The sequence below is a fragment of the Callithrix jacchus genome, chromosome 7, assembly GCF_049354715.1.
Source record: "Callithrix jacchus isolate 240 chromosome 7, calJac240_pri, whole genome shotgun sequence".
Taxonomy (NCBI): Eukaryota; Metazoa; Chordata; class Mammalia; order Primates; family Cebidae; genus Callithrix; species Callithrix jacchus.
This window is the reverse complement of record NC_133508.1, coordinates 153,785,484-153,791,483: the sequence shown is the minus strand read 5'-3', so window position 1 is coordinate 153,791,483 and position 6,000 is coordinate 153,785,484.

The following is a 6,000-nucleotide window of genomic DNA, read 5'->3' as shown; positions in this document are numbered from 1 at the left end:
ATGCTCCTCTTCTTCTTCTAGGACTTCTAGATGTGTGGAATATACAGAATAAAAATGAAACGGATCCACCCAGCATCTCTCTTGGTAAGATCCCCAAATGGGGGCAAATATTTGTGTCAAAAGACAAAGCGTTTCTGAAGGATAATCCTTTGTAGTCCTAACAAACATTTCTCAAAGTTTGTTGGAAATACAAATTAGTTCATTTTATTTGCATCTGAAGAAACTGAAGTACAAAATGCCCCAAGTCTGAGTTTACAATCAAAAAGAGAAACTGAGTGACATTTTTACTTCTTATTAGCAAGTGTTAACTCATGAAGACAGGATCCCAAAGAACTTGTTGAAAATGAAATATTAAGTCAACAGTCCAGATTATGGTTAACATAAAATATGTTGGTATTTAATGTAGTGTTATTCAGTTTTTACCCAAAATTGTTTCCTGATGCATAGAAACAGACATAGATTTGGACTTTAACTGGAAAAGCCTGGGATATCTCTCAACGTTTTTACTCTCACATTCGGCTCTAATTCACTAGGCTGAGGACAGGGGGAGATGACTATAAATTGGACAAAAAATTGCAAGAAAAAAAGGCCAATGATAAAAGGCAGCCAATCCCAAGGGGGGCTGTCTAGCAGGGTGCGGCAGGGGTCAGCCCTGGGTTTAGTCCTGTTTAATATTTTTATTACTAGTCTGAAGGGGGAAGGGAAACTGCATAAAAATGAATCTGCAGATGGCTGCTCATTACAGAGGATTTGCAGACCCCAGGAAAAGCAGGAACAAAATCCTGAGGTTAGTTTGGAAAGATGGTCAGAGAAGAACAAAGACAATACAGACTGGAAAGCCATGCAGTGGTGACTCTGAGGGAAGTAACTCCAGTGTGCTGGGTGAAAGGCATCTCACGCTGCAGGAGGGCCCTGGCAGAGGCCGTGAATACAAGCAAGTTTTGCCTCTGTAAAATACCCTACACACACGGTATTTTAGGTGCTTGGACTGGCAAGATAAAGCTCTTTTCTACCTCACATTTACGAGACTGTCCTTAGATGGCTGAATTTGGTTAGATGAATAGAAAGGGAATCAAGTGAGAATATCTGACTTCATAATTTCAGGTGCTGCTGCTGAGGAGTGATTTAAGGGATATGGAAGGCTGAAATACCAGCATGGTCTGTGCCATGGGGACCTAGGAAGGCCATTCTTTGATGTGCACAGGCAGCCCCCATCCTCAGAGCCTGTCACTCCATGCAGTTGGCACCAAAGACACACAGTTAGCACAAAGCCTTTCTCTAGGAGAGCCCTCCCCACCTGCCCAGCCTCCCTAGGACTGAACATTCCCAGTGGTCTCATCGTTTGAAGCGCTACCCCTGAAAGTTCTGCAAGTATTTCTTCTCTCATCCCCATTTGCTCAACAGAGAGAGCTCATCATCAACCGATTCAATCTCCCCTGTGCTCAGCAATCCTCTGTGGCTCCCCACTGCACGGAGAAATTAGAAAATCCTAAGCATTCTTTTGTTTAGGATTCTATCTCCCAAAGAACATAAAGGGTATGGCATAGTCCCTGAAATCAGATTGACTGACTTCAAATTGTATTCCTCACCAAAGGCCCACAGCTAGGCACTTTCTTCAACTACCAAACGGGAATGATGAAAATAATACCTGCTGCCTAGCATAGCTATAAAGGCCAAGGGAGGTGAATATATATCAAGTGCTTATACAGTGTCTCGTACACTGCAAGCTCAACGGATGTCAAGGTTTTCCTCTGACAATTATCCACAATCTAGTCCTAATATCACTTTATGAAAAAAATCTTTTAGAAGTAATCTTCCTTGGTTTACTTGTGATATGTGTTTTATTTTCCAGGAAAAATATTTAACCTATATAAAAGTAATATTTTTATAAGAAGTAGAAGCTTCATGTTCACACAAGTGCTAATGTTTGTGACTGCTGCTTGTAACTCTGCCTGCCTCATAGCATGTCAGATAGCATCCTTCATCCTCTATCCTCAGCCCAACTCTTCAGCCTCAGCCACCCTTTCCCCGGTATCTTCCAGGCATATCTGATTACTCACCTTCTTTGACCCACCATGGACATGGTTACCGATGCTGTTCCCCTACCTCACTTGCCTTGGATTTCCATGCCTCTGTGTTACTCAGTTACACATAGTAGCCAACCTAGTTATTCTCTTTAAGACCCTCCAGGTGACACCTCTTCTGTGAAGCCTTCCAGAACTACTCCCTGCCATCCCTTCTCTGAGAAAACTAGTCTTCCTATGGGTTCCCACTATTGGAACTCCTGCATATCTGTCTGTATCTCTATTCTGACAGCTCCTAGGGTCACAACTGTCAACCCGCATCTCAACCCATGTCTCAAATTCCCGGCACAAAAGTTCTCAATAAATGTTTGCTAAGTGTTTTGGTTAAACTTGTTGAATTCATAAATGAAAGTTATTCTTGCTAGAGAATGGACAGAAAACCAAGGATCTCCTAGGAAAGGAGCAGATCTGAGGTGTGGAGAGAGACAAAAGCCCGGTCTATTTACTAGGACCCCTGCTGGAGAGAGAAAGTGGTTTTGAAATTAACAGTGGAACTGGGCCCCCATCACCTGTGGGACTGGGTCTGGGTTAGCCACTGAGAGGTGCTGGAAGTAAGACCCCAAATGCAATTCCACTATGGAAGCCGCCTCCCTCCTCCAGCATGCAGCAGCATGTCTGTCCTGGGACAGGCACACAGACTGTGTAATCAGGCTCAGCTGGTAATCAGAAAGCTGCCAAACAGACGCGAGACTAAATTATCTCCCTGTCCCAGACAAAGTGGCCTTCTAGATGAGGGTTAAAACCAGTGATGGTAGAAAAAACAAAGGAAGGAAAGTGGCAGCTGCTACCAAACACCTGGCCAGTGGACAGCTCCCAATCCGTCCTTATTCACTCGCAGACCCCGAAGCCAGGGCTGCTTAATAAGGAATGGGCATTTCAGACCATGGAATTTGGTGCCAAAGTTACCGTTACAGGAGAAAAACAATTTATGCCCACAGTGACAACATAAGGGGCAGAACCAATTTCCTGCCAACAGCTCTAACATTTGCCAATGGCTGGCCCAGTAAATGTGGATGAGAGAAGATGCCTCAGTTTCTCCCTTTGTTAATTGAAGAGATTGTACCCTCACATCCAAGATGAAGATGGTAAGAACTTTTTGTGTACTCTCTTTGTTTCTGTCTTTATGACCTCGAAGGGCTGGGAGAAACCTTGCAATTGTGATCAGAAGTGTATGAGTTCATGAGCTGTGGGATATAACATGTTATAGAAAGGAAAGAAAATCCAGGTAAGGAAATGATTACCTAGAAAAGGGGCAGCTCTAGGACCCTGGTCTATTCAGCAAATACTAAATGCTCCATGTGACAGATATGGCAAAAGCAACCTGCCTCCATGGAGTTCACAGATTGGTACAAATGGACAGTAAAGAAATCTTCCTGCCAGTGAACGTGAAATGGCACCTGTAAGTGGCATGAAGAAGCAGGAAGTTATGGGAGTGGCTAATGGGGGACTTTATCTCCTCAGGGGAGGCCACTGAGAAGGTGTTAACTGCACTGAAGGCTGAAGGGTACGTGTAGTTCACTCCACAAAGAAGACAAGGATGAGTATTCCAAGCTGCTGGAAGAGCATGGCAGTTGCCGGTGTGCCAGGTCTTCTTATTCACTGCAATTATTGTCTGGTTCAGACACATTTTATACAATACCTTACTATACCATAATACTCTTTAGAACAAGACTGCTTTCCACTGTGGGGGTGGGTATGTGCAATGAGGCAGTGGTTCTTCCTGGGCAAGATGATAAACTTAACCCTTCAGCAGCAGATGGAGGCAGGTATAATGTTTTCCTCAGTTTCACTGGCCAGTAAGCACGAGGTCAAGATGTCCCGATACAGCACCTGGGTAGCAAGCAATAAGATGGGCAGGACTTCCTCCAAGGAAGGCATTTTAGATAAGACTTGTGATGCTACATCATCTGTATTAATCAACTGTTTTTATTAGAATGCTGAGAAGCAATCTGGCCCAGCACCCGGTGGTCACCACAACCGGCCTTTACACTCGTGCTTACGGTTTGCAGCTGAGCCGCCCAGGAGTCTCTGCTTCAGGCCGTGGGTTGCCTATGTGGCGCTCTTGGCTTCAGGTTGGGTTTAGGTCTGGTCCACATGTCATTCTAGCGTCTAGGCTGAAGAGGAAGTGCTACTGAAGGCTTATCTTCTCATGGAAGGTCACTGGACACAAAAGCCAAACCATACACACACATCTAAGGCCTCTGTCCATGTCATGTCCATCAACATTCCATTGGTCAAAGAAAGTCAGGTCAAGCTCAGCATCAATGAGAAAAGGATGTATATTCCATCCACAGTGGGAAGGGATAGGAATGAATATTTGCTGAACAATAATCTAAATTATCACAGCTATCCTTAAGACCACCCCATGGTTACCTTAGGATCAGAAACCAGTACTGTGGAAAGTCGCTATTTGGACTGACTGCTATAATTTCATTTTTGTTCTGCCTTAGTATTTAAATTCATTTTTAAAATGTCAGGTTGTCTCAGTTGTGCTATGAAGAACCACCGCTGAACTTGACTGTTAAATGAAAACTGATGTGCCCTGGGATGAGAATCTCAAGTGGCAGGTGAAAACTCAGGGGAATGGTTTCTAAAAATTCTTGTTCCATCGTCCCTCCTCCTTGGGTGGATTCTTCTTCCAGCATTCTTCTCTGCTCACTCCTTGGAGAATACTGGGGTTTGATTTCAGAAGAAAACGGTTTCTTTGCAGTGTGCACGACGTGCTGGACTACAGAATAAATAAATGCAATGTGCTATCTGCACTATGCCGGCGTGCTTCTGGTTGCCTTGCCATCCATAGCGGCGTTGCTATCACTAGAGCAGGGGGGCTGAGAACTTCCCTGTAGGCCCACTTAACACATCCTGGGGCATTTCCATGGAAGCCAACAGCTCCAAGAATTTATTTTGCAAACCACAACAAATTACGGGGCTACGTGGCCCAAAGGTCCTTCCTGTTCCAAGGCCCAGGGCTCACCTCATCTGCTATAGTGCCCTCTAAGACAGGCCGAAGATTGGAGCTAAAGCCCTCCCAACAGTGGCACACCTGGCTATAAAAGACTTGGGTCCCTTCCCTTTGCCCTTGCACACACAAATTCAGGTTTTCAGGGATGAAGAATATATGTTAAAAATCCTGAGCATAGTGTACTATTTTCAAATCTTCAGTTGCAAAGGACAGGAAAAAAAAAAAAAACTTGATCCAGGTTAAACAAAATGGAGAGAATTTACTGGCTTGCACAACTTCTGAAAGATCAGGGAGAGCTGATCTGAAGACAATGGAAATGAAAGATTCAAAACCTCTCTCTCTTCTCTTATCTCTGCTTCTAGTATGTGTTGATTTTCTTATCTCCTCTTGATGTATCTTGAGTCAGCTCTGGACTGCCATTCTTCAAGCTTGGTAACTAGAGAATGGAAAAATATCGTTTGGCATACCATAACCAGTTAAGAAACATCTGCTTGGGGGACTCTGCTTGGACCATCCTGGGCTGTGTGTCTCTCCTAGGACCTATAACTATGGACAGAGGGTGGGGTATGTTATGTGTGGCACAGAGTCTGCTGGTACAGCATGGCTATGGGTAGAAGGCTATTATGAGAAGGAGGGGGAAAGTAAGAAGAAAGACATAACAGAAATTCATTACGGCTGTCATTCTAGGTTTCCTTCAGTTGGGGTCCAGCACACATTCACAGCATTATTGCTCATTAAGGCTGTCCACAGCCTTCACGCCAGCCAGACTGTCCCTTGGTTTTTGCTTTTGTTTCTTGTGCCTGGCATGTCCCTTTCTTCCTTCTCTATCAGGCTAAATATTGTATATTTTCCAAGGGTCAGTTCAAATCCAGCCTCCTCCGGAAAGAGCTTATCATTCATCCCATATATCCCCTCCTTTTCCTGAGATACAATCTTCTATACATATATTAAGTG